This window comes from Euprymna scolopes, chromosome 20 (assembly GCF_053919585.1).
Source record: "Euprymna scolopes isolate OS-2025 chromosome 20, ASM5391958v1, whole genome shotgun sequence".
NCBI lineage: Eukaryota > Metazoa > Mollusca > Cephalopoda > Sepiida > Sepiolidae > Euprymna > Euprymna scolopes.
Window position 1 is genome coordinate 111,183,037 of NC_136501.1, and position 14,136 is coordinate 111,197,172.

General features: G+C 32.7%; 1 protein-coding gene and 1 pseudogene across 6 annotated transcripts in view; both read right to left on the reverse strand.

Moving 5' to 3' along the window:
* The window catches only part of LOC145241561 (mitogen-activated protein kinase kinase kinase 7-like), a 621,914-nt gene that overhangs the window by 114,832 nt on the left and 492,946 nt on the right, over positions 1 to 14,136 (reverse strand). The window lies entirely within an intron of this gene.
* Positions 13,583 to 13,699, reverse strand: LOC145241701 (5S ribosomal RNA; annotated as a pseudogene).

Sequence of the window (14,136 nt, forward strand, 5' to 3'; positions counted from 1 at the left end):
GTAAGAAAAAAGGAGGAGGGGGTAAGAAAAAAGGAGGAGGGTGTAAGTGAGAAGGAAAGGATGAGAGAGAAGGAAAAGAATAAGAGAAAAGAAGAGAGAAAGGAGGAATAAAAGAGAAAAAGGGGGTAAAAGAGAAGAAAGGGGTGTAAGAAAGGAGAATGGAGAAAACTCATCAAGGGAGAATGAGGTGAGGGAGGGAAGGGCTAAAAGAGAACAAGAACCCAGGCTAGTCTATAATATAAATCTCACCTGTCTGTTTAAATGTATGTATGTATGTATGTATGTATGTATGTATGTATGCATGTATGTATGTATGTATGTATGTATGTATGTATCTATGTATGTATGTATGTATGTATGTATGTATGCATGTATGCCTAAAACTTTTGACAGAGGCGACGGATTTTCATGAGATCAGTATTGTTTTGAAGCTCGACTCTTCGGATGACAAATATCGAAAAATTGGTCAAAAACATTAATTCCTTCACCCTCAACTGGGCACTTTTCTACAAGGAGGGCTCGCTTTTTCCGCTGATATGTTCGAAAGCCATCCCCTCTTTTCGATTGACTAGCCTTCATTTAAACCGTTGCCACTTCCAGTTTGGTGATAAACTCAACAGCAAAGACGTCATTTTTTTTTGTTTTTTTTTCACGTTCTTTTCCTCTTTTGTAGTACGGGTTCGAGCCTACTTGCCTACTACAATTTTTTTATTTTTTTATTTTTTTTGCTCAACACACCTCTAAACATGCCGGGTAATGCCGGTCACCCAGGCTAGGGATTTCTAAAGTAAAAAAAAATATATAGATTTCAGTGCCATCAGCTAGAATCAGCTTTATATATATAACGAGCGAGAGAGGAAAAGTTCTTTAGCTTCAAATATTTATTTATGGTGCTTGGTTTGGTTGTTTTGTTTTTATGGCATATCAACCCTTTTCTGGACTTTTTAATGTGAAATCCAGTAATTTTCAAAAAAAAGTTTTTATGCTTAAAGTTTTTTTACATTTTCAAATGTTTATTCATATTGTTTACTTAGATTGTTTTGCAGAGAAAAATTGGTTTTTGTTTTTGCAGAACATGATTGAGTTTTGCAAAGAGAAAAGAAAAAAAACAACATTTATGTTTAGTAACTTTTCAGTCTGATTGACTTATCTAGTATTAGCATTTTCTGTACAAGGTACACGATGATATACCCTACAAGTGAACTCTCTAAAAGTGGGAATGTGTGTGTAAAGGAACTTCTCAACCTATATACTCAACAAATGTTCGATCTACAGAATGGAAATTTGGTATATAGGGTATTCAGGCACGTGAAAAACTTTTTAATCGGTTTTTATCTGAGAAAAAAAAGGGGGGGGCTGCAATGTGATCAAAATTGAAAATTGGGGGGGTCATTAAATTTTTATCTGTTTGTCAACTGTTTCATGACTGCGCATGCATGAATCTCTCACATGACAGCTTTCTTATGTTAAGAATAAGTAGGTTTGAAAACACTTTTTAAAGATAATGGCAACCTAACCTAATAGTGATTGTATTTGACTCACTGTCTTTAGGTTTTGGTTTCAATCTCAGCTCGAGCTTTTATTTTTTATTATTATTTTTTTTTTTTTTTTAAATAAGTGAACTGCTCAGAAAAAAACATAATACAGGGTGTTTCAAAAGTCTTGGGAACATTACAAATGCGTATATGTCATGAACCATCCCAAGACTTTTGAAACACCCTGTACTCGCATGTACATGTCTCAGTTTCCTTCTGTTTTTTTTTTTTACATCATTTTTTTTTAAGAAAGGAGTTCTAACGTTACGTTTAAATACCAATGCTGGGTACCTCTGCTTGCATCAATGTTCGATGCATTTAAGTCAGAAAGCCGACATCTTCGGGCAGTCTGATCTGGCAGAGTAGGCAAGAGTAGGGTTATTAATAAAGATAAAATAAAAATACGAGAACGTTTCCGATGGCAATAAAAGAAAGGAGTGTGGAAAGATGGCTGAGACAGCATCTTAGCTCAAGAGGATTACTGCCACTGACACTGCCAAAACCGGTCAAGAACCTCATCATAGAAACGACAATGGTCTGCAATAGATAGCAAAGAAGAGAAAGCTAATTTCATGTTAGAGTGAAAGTTTTAATATCAAAATAGACGAATTGCTTCATTTCAAACAGACAAGTGTAATTAACATCCTATCCAACAAAGAAGTTCTTCAATAGTCTTTCAAGAGTTCAATAGTCGGCCTTTATGAGATTCCGGATATAATTACGATTTTCACAATATTTAGTAACAAGTGACAAAAACAATAACAAATTCAATCAGAGTCTCATGAGAGTAAGGTTGTTTTGTTTCACGGCATATCAAGCCTTTTGCTATTGTATGCTGAATCCAGTCAAGTTTGTATGCTTCAAACACTTTGTCTTCAAATATTTTTTTCAGAGTGTTTCGTTTTACAGCATATCGACCCTTTTCGGAATATTTTAAGCCAACTGCAGTAATTTTGGAAAAAAAAAGGCTTCATACTTCAAGTTCTTCATATTTCTAAATATTTATTCATGGTTATTCGTATTATTCATCTTACCCTGCCTCTTTCTCTTTGGTCCAACCTATTCCTGTAGAGGCGACCCACGTTCCCAAATCGTAGATATTATTATCTAGGGGCTATAATAACAGTTCTAAGCGATCGTAATGACCCCGAGAGCATGTGCGAAAGAAGCCTTTGCGAGACATACACAAAATGGTCACACACATTTTGCCTTTTATATAGATTCCTCAAAGAATAAGGATCATCAAGTGTTGCCCATTTGTATTAAAATTGTTACCTCTATCTTTCTTGTTTTCCCCTTTTCATCTTCTTGCCCCCCTCTTTCTCTTTGGTCCAACCTATTCCTCTCTCTGGACATACACACAAAAACAATCCCTTCTAATAGAACCTGAGTCCAATGAATGAGTAATTCTTTATATTATTCAACCAGAGCAACGTTGATAAAGAAAATAACAACTATATGGGTTTTGGTTTAGTAGTTTTTAAGTGTTAGCTGGACATACACACATGTAGCAGATGTTTTAGCTTTTTAAATTTTTTTACTTGTAATTGTTATGAAAGGAAAAAATAAACAAAAACCGAAAATGAAAAAAAAAGAAAAAAATAGAGAAAAAGAAAAAAGGAAAAACAACAGAAATAGATAAGGAAATAGTAAAAGAAAGAAAAAGAAAAAGAAAAAGAAAGAAAAAAAAAGAAAAAAAAAAGAAAAAAGGAAAAACAGAAATAGATAAAGAAATAGTAAAAGAAAGAGAAAAGAAAAAATAGCAAAAGAAAGGAAGAAATATTAAAAGAAAAAAAGAAAAAGAAAGAAAAAGAAAGAAAAGAAAGAAAAAGAAAGAAAAAGAAAGAAAAGAAAGAAAAAGAAAGAAAAAGAAAGAAAAAGAAAGAAAAAGAAAAAGAAAGAAAAAGAAAAAGAAAGAAAAAAGGAAAAAACAGAAATAGATAAAGAAATAGTAAAAGAAAGAGAAAAGAAAAAAAGAAAAAGGAAAAAGGAAAAACAAAAATAGTAAAAGAAAAAATAGCAAAAGAAAGGAAGAAATAGCAAAAGAAAGAAAAAACAAAGAAAAAACAAAAAGAAAGAAAAAAGGAAAAAACAGAAATTGATAAAGAAATAGTAAAAGAAAGAAAAAAGAAAAAGAAAGAAAAAGAAAGAAATAGTAAAAGAAAAAATAGCAAAAGAAAGGAAGAAATAGTAAAAGAAAGAGAAAGAAAAAGAAAGAAAAAAAAGAAAAAAACAGAAATCGTAAAAGAAAAAATAGCAAAAGAAAGAAAAAAGAAAAAGAAAAAAAAAGAAAGAAAAGAAAGAAAAAGAAAGAAAAAGAAAAAGAAAGAAAAAGAAAGAAAAAGAAAGAAAAAGGAAAAACAGAAATAGATAAAGAAATAGTAAAAGAAAGAGAAAAGAAAAAGAGAAACAGAAAGGAAAAAGGAAAAACAAAAATAGTAAAAGAAAAAATAGCAAAAGAAAGGAAGAAATAGTAAAAGAAAGAAAAAAAGAAGAAAAGAAAGAAAAAGAAAGAAAAAGAAAGAAAAAGAAAAAGAAAGAAAAAGGAAAAAACAGAAATAGATAAAGAAATAGTAAAAGAAAGAGAAAAGAAAAAAGAAAAAGAAAGGAAAAAGGAAAAACAAAAATAGTAAAAGAAAAAATAGCAAAAGAAAGGAAGAAATAGCAAAAGAAAGAAAAAACAAAGAAAAAACAAAAAGAAAGAAAAAAAAAACAGAAATAGATAAAGAAATAGTAAAAGAAAGAAAAAAGAAAAAGAAAGAAAAAGAAAGAAAAAGAAAGAAATAGTAAAAGAAAAAATAGCAAAAGAAAAGAAATAGTAAAAGAAAGAGAAAGAAAAAGAAAGAAAAAAAAGAAAAAACAGAAATCGTAAAAAAAAAAATAGCAAAAGAAAGGAAGAAATAGTAAAAGAAAGAGAAAGAAAAAGAAAGAAATAAAGAAAAAAACAGACATCGTAAAAGAAAGAAAAAAGAAAAAAAGAAAGAAAGAGAAAGAAAGAAAAAGAAAGACAGAAAAAGAAAAAAGAAAAAACAAAAATAGATAAAGAAATAGTAAAAGAAAGAAAAAAGAAAAAGAAAGAAAAGAAAGAGAAAGAAAAAGAAAGAAAAAAGAAAAAAAACAGAAATCGTAAAAGAAAAAATAGCAAAAGAAAAGAAAGAAATAGTAAAAGAAAAACAAAGAACTGAAATAAATAAGAAAAGGAATAAAAGAAAAAAGTGTAAAAAAAATAAATAAAAACGTGAAGTCTTTTAATTGCACTAATTTTTATTGGAGACAATATTTATAGTATTTCAACAATCACCCATATTGGAATCACTCCAAGGTCGGCTTTTCAAGAACTTTCTAAACAATTTTGTGCAAACATTTTAGTCTACGAGGTTAGAAATTTCCGCAAACAATAAAAGATTTCCAAAATCATCAATTAAGAGAATGGTAAGTGTGGGTCAGAAAACTGGGATTTCTCATTCCGCCACATCGGAACAATCATTTGATTCCGATCCAAATTCAGTTGATCAACCTTCAGAAATGTCTTTCAAAACATGTGCGAAAAAATCCATACTGCTTTCTGTAACAGTCAATGGGACCTCTATAATTAACCGTCTATGATTTCCTAATTCTTGGATATGTTACTAATTTCGACAATAATTTTTCATGATTTAACCCACATAATCCCCTTCCTCTTACTAAAAAAGTAACTTTGAGACATTGTCTGGCTGGTTATTTAATTACAATTAAATTCGTTCAGCCATAAATAGATGAATATAACGGCATAAATAAAGTGGGAATTGATTCAAACATGCCTTGTACGTATTAGTTTAGTATCTGGGTAGATTCCAGATACCTCTAAATGGCAACTGTCTAATCCTTACATTCAATATGTCGCCATCTAAGAGAGTGTGTTATATATGGGTGGTATGAAGATGACGTACATTCTGTATAGTTGTTCGTCTTAGGAAGAGTCTTAGTGTTTCATCTAGAGACAGGGTACATTCTACTACATGAGCACCGCCTGTAATTCAACTATAAGAAATTTTTGAATATCTCGATAGACAGACCGATAGATAGATTTTTTAATATCTCGATGACATTTATACATATATGTTTGTTGTAAATCGTCTAGTGAAATGACCGCTAATCATTTATCAATGAATAACGAGGCACTTTGTTATAAACAAACTTGGTTTATTTAACAAACATTCATATATACACAATACGGCGGTGGAGGTGGTGGAAGTGGTGGTGGGAGAGGTGTAGGTTGCGAACGTGACAGGCAGTTCCTAGTCATCTGTCTCTCGTTCCCCGTCTCCACCTTGTTTTTGTTTACGATCTCACTTTTATGGACTTTCGACCTGGTAACCCATAAACCAATTGATGTCATTGACCCATATTTTGACCATTTTGGCGTTTGCTTTTGGTCTTACCTGTGACAGAATTACGTCATCTCCAGGTCATCCCATTCCCAGTTTCATTTTTGTCGGCCAGGATTTAAGTTCATTCAAACCTTGCTCCATACAACGGCCTGGCCCATAAAACGACTTGCGTCATAGGACCAGGTCATCCAATTCCCGGGTTCCATTTTTGTTGGCCTGGATTTTGAGTTCATTCGCACCTTGCCTCTTCATAACAAGTGGAGGATTTCATTTATTGTCATAAACACACTTTTTTCAAGCACTATGAATAATAAAGGTAAGTTTATGAAATGTAAAAATTCTCAGTGGTAGTTTTACTATTGAACTTCATAATTTTTTCAGTTTGAAGACAATGTATCATTACCTTTTAAACTAAAATTAATAAATATTTTTTAATCATCTACATTATAATTCAGGTAATAAAAGGTTAAGGGCTAGGATTTTGCTGCTTAGTTAATCAAACCTCTTGCAGCTTTATTGCTGAACCACGACCTCTGTAAAGAAGGCCTGTTCACTGAAAAGTGATGTCGTGCACGTGGTACTATAGTATCGTGGAATTCTGTATAAAATTAGGGAGGTTGTATATATGTGTATTAATTGACACGTCGATATATTTAATTGTCTACATATGAATGTGTCTATTGATCGTCTAGTGATTGTTTAAACAGGGCAAATAACAGTATCTATGGTTTTACATCGGCAAATGGAGAAACATAACTTATCCATCTTTGGTTTTGATTTTACGGATCCTTGAAAAAGCTGCAAACAAAGATTCATATCACCCGAGGTGTATGACCCGTGGCAATACAGCACAATTACGTTGACACACCGGGTCTCACCAGATTACAAAAGTTAAGTTGTCAGTACCAGATGGGCAACCATTTGGGAAAGCAAGGCGATGTATATACCGCAAGGTAAAATACCAGGCTGGGAAACTGGCGTGGTCTATCCTTCTCTCAAGGGTAGATGGACCTCTCTTAAGCCGTGGTAGGTAACCCATCTAGTGATGGTATCGCGATAAAAAATATTCTTGATAACCCTGGGGAAACGTTAAATATTTATAACAAAATGAAAGTATAATTTTTAGCAATAGGTATCTAGGAAAAGGCCACTACATATGTTATAAATTCCAAATTTCCACAACCTGGCAAATACTGGTACACGCTAGCAAATTTAGATTTGCAATTACCGAATATGATTCTAATTTTTTCCTTTGCTCTTTATTCTAACACTACACTAAGTTTACTGTTTTATTTCGCTACAGTTGATATTGTGCAGAACAATAAGAAAATCATAGTGAACAATGCATTCAACAAAATTTCACACACATTTCTAGATACCTATATCTAATAAGTTCAAAAGAAAGGACACACTTAGGGAGGTATTTTGGTGGTCAAGTCACTAAATAGAGATTAGCTGGTTTCCCGGCATAGCCCAGGATGTAATATAGATTGACTGAAATACATGTTCTAGCTGGTTTCTAGGCGTTGCCAGGGATGTAATATAGACACATTATGTTGTATATTACCTGTTCTCTTCTCCCTAAGGTAAAACAATTTCATATACATGCTGTAAATTACCTATGCTATGGATAAAACATGAACAATACCAGTCCTAGGGTAGATAAAACAAATAATACATAGAGATGAAAGATTCCTCTCCCCTAAGAATAAAACATATGTTCAATATCTGCTTTTGTTACGGTCCCGAGCAACGCCGGGTAGCCCTGCTATAGCGTTGGTGGTATTTACAGCAGCTTTATTTATTTATTCTGGATGTTTTTTCTATAGAAAAGCTGCAACGCCAATCCTGGATTTTTACGTTCGACTTCTTTTACTTGAAGCCATATATATAAGCATAGATTATCGTCTAGATATGAATGTGGCTACTGATCATCTAGTGAATGTTTAAACAGGACATATAACAATTTTTGAATTAAGGGACAAATAACAGTATCTGGCGTTTTACATAGGCCAATGCTATAGCGTTGGTGGTATTTACAGCAGCTTTATTTATTTATTCTGGATGTTTTTTCTATAGAAAAGCTGCAACGCCAATCCTGGATTTTTACGTTCGACTTCTTTTACTTGAAGCCATATATATAAGCATAGATTATCGTCTAGATATGAATGTGGCTACTGATCATCTAGTGAATGTTTAAACAGGACATATAACAATTTTTGAATTAAGGGACAAATAACAGTATCTGGCGTTTTACATAGGCCAATGCTATAGCGTTGGTGGTATTTACAGCAGCTTTATTTATTTAATCTGGATGTTTTTTCTATAGAAAAGCTGCAACGCCAATCCTGGATTTTTACGTTCGACTTCTTTTACTTGAAGCCATATATATAAGCATAGATTATCGTCTAGATATGAATGTGGCTACTGATCATCTAGTGAATGTTTAAACAGGACATATAACAATTTTTGAATTAAGGGACAAATAACAGTATCTGGCGTTTTACATAGGCCAATGCTATAGCGTTGGTGGTATTTACAGCAGCTTTATTTATTTATTCTGGATGTTTTTTCTATAGAAAAGCTGCAACGCCAATCCTGGATTTTTACGTTCGACTTCTTTTACTTGAAGCCATATATATAAGCATAGATTATCGTCTAGATATGAATGTGGCTACTGATCATCTAGTGAATGTTTAAACAGGACATATAACAATTTTTGAATTAAGGGACAAATAACAGTATCTGGCGTTTTACATAGGCCAATGGGAAAACATACTTGATCCATCTTTCATCTTGATTTGACGGATTCTTGGAAAAGCTGCAAACGATAAACATTATTTATAACAGCTTTATTTCAGATGTTCCCCCCTATTGACATCTTCCTCTACTCGGAGCCATTAATGTCCATAGACCATCCCTCTTTGTCTCAACTCTTGACTAACAGATATGTGTATTTTTAAGTTATCTCATTACGTCACTTTGTTTATGTTCTGACATGCTTTTTCACCAAGTTAACATTTTTGCTTGTGCTAGTTATGAAAACTAACATTCCTTTCTACTAAAACATTTTCCCATAATTTTATGTGTATAAATATTATACATGATGACATTCTTTCTTACATTCTGTTTTTACAATATTAAAAAACCATCATAATAATCGTCGACAAACAATTTTTTAACAAACAAGTCATACAGCGAGACTGTCGATATTGAAAGCTTTTAGCAGCAGAAAATTTATTTAAATGCATTGAACACAAAAATATAAGGAACATAATCTAATTTATAAAACTTACTATGTCTGTCTGTCTGTCTCCATATTTTCAAACTCTATCTCTTCCGAAACTAAATGCATTGAACACAAAAATATAAGGAACATAATCTAATTTATAAAACTTACTATGTCTGTCTGTCTGTCTCCATATTTTCAAACTCTATCTCTTCCGAAACTAAATGCATTGAACAAAAAAATATAAGGAACATAATCTAATTTATAAAACTTACTATGTCTGTCTGTCTGTCTCCATATTTTCAAACTCTATCTCTTCCGAAACTAAATGCATTGAACAAAAAAATATAAGGAACATAATCTAATTTATAAAACTTACTATGTCTGTCTGTCTGTCTCCATATTTTCAAACTCTATCTCTTCCGAAACTAAATGCATTGAACACAAAAATATAAGGAACATAATCTAATTTATAAAACTTACTATGTCTGTCTGTCTGTCTCCATATTTTCAAACTCTATCTCTTCCGAAACTAAATGCATTGAACACAAAAATATAAGGAACATAATCTAATTTATAAAACTTACTATGTCTGTCTGTCTGTCTCCATATTTTCAAACTCTATCTCTTCCGAAACTAAATGCATTGAACACAAAAATATAAGGAACATAATCTAATTTATAAAACTTACTATGTCTGTCTGTCTGTCTCCATATTTTCAAACTCTATCTCTTCCGAAACTAAATGCATTGAACAAAAAAATATAAGGAACATAATCTAATTTATAAAACTTACTATGTCTGTCTGTCTGTCTCCATATTTTCAAACTCTATCTCTTCCGAAACTAAATGCATTGAACACAAAAATATAAGTAACATAATCTAATTTATAAAACTTACTATGTCTGTCTGTCTCCATATTTTCAAACTCTATCTCTTCCGAAACTAAATGCATTGAACACAAAAATATAAGGAACATAATCTAATTTATAAAACTTACTATGTCTGTCTGTCTGTCTCCATATTTTCAAACTCTATCTCTTCCGAAACTAAATGCATTGAACACAAAAATATAAGGAACATAATCTAATTTATAAAACTTACTATGTCTGTCTGTCTGTCTCCATATTTTCAAACTCTATCTCTTCCGAAACTAAATGCATTGAACAAAAAAATATAAGGAACATAATCTAATTTATAAAACTTACTATGTCTGTCTGTCTGTCTCCATATTTTCAAACTCTATCTCTTCCGAAACTAAATGCATTGAACACAAAAATATAAGGAACATAATCTAATTTATAAAACTTACTATGTCTGTCTGTCTGTCTCCATATTTTCAAACTCTATCTCTTCCGAAACTAAATGCATTGAACAAAAAAATATAAGGAACATAATCTAATTTATAAAACTTACTATGTCTGTCTGTCTGTCTCCATATTTTCAAACTCTATCTCTTCCGAAACTAAATGCATTGAACAAAAAAATATAAGGAACATAATCTAATTTATAAAACTTACTATGTCTGTCTGTCTGTCTCCATATTTTCAAACTCTATCTCTTCCGAAACTAAATGCATTGAACAAAAAAATATAAGGAACATAATCTAGTTTATAAAACTTACTATGTCTGTCTGTCTGTCTCCATATTTTCAAACTCTATCTCTTCCGAAACTAAATGCATTGAACACAAAAATATAAGGAACATAATCTAATTTATAAAACTTACTATGTCTGTCTGTCTGTCTCCATATTTTCAAACTCTATCTCTTCCGAAACTAAATGCATTGAACACAAAAATATAAGGAACATAATCTAATTTATAAAACTTACTATGTCTGTCTGTCTGTCTCCATATTTTCAAACTCTATCTCTTCCGAAACTAAATGCATTGAACAAAAAAATATAAGGAACATAATCTAATTTATAAAACTTACTATGTCTGTCTGTCTGTCTCCATATTTTCAAACTCTATCTCTTCCGAAACTAAATGCATTGAACAAAAAAATATAAGGAACATAATCTAATTTATAAAACTTACTATGTCTGTCTGTCTGTCTCCATATTTTCAAACTCTATCTCTTCCGAAACTAAATGCATTGAACACAAAAATATAAGGAACATAATCTAATTTATAAAACTTACTATGTCTGTCTGTCTGTCTCCATATTTTCAAACTCTATCTCTTCCGAAACTAAATGCATTGAACAAAAAAATATAAGGAACATAATCTAATTTATAAAACTTACTATGTCTGTCTGTCTGTCTCCATATTTTCAAACTCTATCTCTTCCGAAACTAAATGCATTGAACAAAAAAATATAAGGAACATAATCTAATTTATAAAACTTACTATGTCTGTCTGTCTGTCTCCATATTTTCAAACTCTATCTCTTCCGAAACTAAATGCATTGAACAAAAAAATATAAGGAACATAATCTAATTTATAAAACTTACTATGTCTGTCTGTCTGTCTCCATATTTTCAAACTCTATCTCTTCCGAAACTAAAAGTTACAGAGCGGCGCTAAGGAACCTCAACTGATTGGAATTTTATGTGTAAAATGATTTTTAAGGGATCAAAAAAATGTCAAAATTGAAATAAAAAAAAACGTATTACATTTTGTAAATTCATCTTAGTTTATTCAAGCAGTTATTCATCTACCTATCTCTCTGTCTGTCTCTCTGTCTATATAATTATTTATTTAGCAGAGTAAACAGAATTTGAATCGTGGCACGTTTTGACAGCTCATTTGCGACAAAAGTATCTGAACGGTTAAGACGCCGAACAATCAAGACAGGTTAAGAAGGTCTTCCCATGAGGGAGGTGAGGTCTCAAATAGAGAAACCCCAAGCCAAAGATTATCGGTCACCTCATTTCTGCTGACTGGATGCCTGGGAGTGAATAAACCTTATAAAAACACACATCATCTTTGGTCCCTGTCTTTAAGCATCTTCGTTACAGCAGGTTCCAGGCCCCGCCCCCCAGGACAGATCAGCAGCAGACAGGTATGTCGTCATGTGTATGTGTATAATATATGTTGACATGCACGCACCTATAACATTAGCATTATGTAGCAGTCACTTAAAGTGATGTGGTCTTTGGGATAGGGTTAGGGTAGAGCTTGAAAAAGACATATCAATTTAATTAGTCAAGAATTGGGAGTGAGAGAGAGCAGACAGAGTCGAGAGATGGAGAAAGACGATCCATGGATAGTGATGACTCCCAGTAGAGGGGATCAGAATGCGTTAGTCTAGAACCAGCATTGCAGCTTTCCAATGAGGAACCATCGGTAAATAAAGTTGCTGAAAAGACAACCTGAGATTTGTTGATTCATTGGGATGAATCTTCTTTGCAGATATGTTTCTCTGACTGGTCCAGAGAGAACTGCTATTTGTCCCTTTCTATTGCATGTTGTTAAACTGTATCTGCTAATATCATTAGAAAAACATTTTATAGCACTAGATGACGCACGAGCTAGTACACATGCGAGAGAGACAGACGAATAGTTTGTCTCGCTACATCCAATAATACCGTGAACGTTGGCCACCATTGGAAGAAAGCATGCAAGACACGTCTTTCCTGCCTTGAAGTCTTACCAGTGAACGAAACAGAAAAATTTCTGTCCAGGAATCACATGATTTTGCAACTTTTGTTATGGACATAGTATATAAAAAAAAAAAGGGCTTCCTTCAGTCTTGACAGACTATGAATACCACTGTAAGGGTGCCTGCACATGAAATTTTGGTGGCAAGAGTTGCACAATCTCCAATCACATCTCTCCTGAGTCGACATGGTTGACTACCAGTATCAAGTGGAGATTCAGGATGACTGGAAATCAATAGTTTTCTGAAAAAGCCTCTGAGGCGCGACAATTAATTATAGAAACAAAAAACGCATGCAAAACGTTTCAGAACTGTAAAACTATTCAGGTCAGTAGAAAATTAAACTTTCTTGCGTTTGGTAAAAGTTATTTCATGTATATATAATTTTCAATTCTTTGGCTATTTTGGCTACGCTTTTTTTTAATTATTGCAATTGAAAAATAAGTTATGTATCCGATCCCGTATGTTAATTTATCGTTATGTTCGTTTTTTTACAAGGTACTCACCACTTATCAAGGCCCGAGGATAACTCGAGGATAAGGGTTAATGAATCTAAGATGGTAGTTTTGTAATCGTTAATGGTGTAGATTGGGTAGAATCTGGATTATTACTGTGGACGGCTCAAAAAGAATTTGTTTACATTGAACTTGAAGGCTACGAAATTATAATCGGCTGGAAAGCAGGGACAATGGTACAGCCACGTGTTACACTAAATGTCTTGAAAACGGTCCGCAATTAGACGTCTTTTGTCAGATGGAGAGAAAAGCATACCTGAGATGTTGAGTCTAGCTGGTTCGTTCTTCTCCCAGAAGACGTCTTGTTCCCTGATAATAATAAACGGAAAGCAAATACAGCGCCTAGAATTCCCAAATGGTCACCCATCTGGTACTAGCCAGGCTCAACTTTGCTTAACTTTAGTGATCTGACGAGAACCGGTGTGTCAATGTGATAATACCGTACATCTATATATCTATAAAAGTGAACGTGTCTGTGTGTCTGTGTACATTTCCCTACGCAATAACTCTGTCAATTTTTAGTCTATAGACTCGAAATTTGAAATACTGGGTACTGAGATTTGGGAAAATCGATGTGACGGGTGTCAGCCAGAAATTTGGCTGTTAAGGGGTCAAATTTCAGCGATTTGACCTTTAAGAACTCTACCAAACTCCTCCGACAATTTTGGGTCTAGACACTTGAAATTTTAGATATAGGTTCCTTGAACCTGGATCTAACTTAATAAAGTGATTTGAGCCCGAAACTATAAATTTTAAGGGGTCATAATAGGGGTCAAAGTTTTAAAAAATTAACCATTTTTTTGTTTTTTGCATTTTTTGCACAGCATACACCTCCAAACACCCGAGCAACGCCGGGCACCCCTGCTAGTAATATATACTCACCA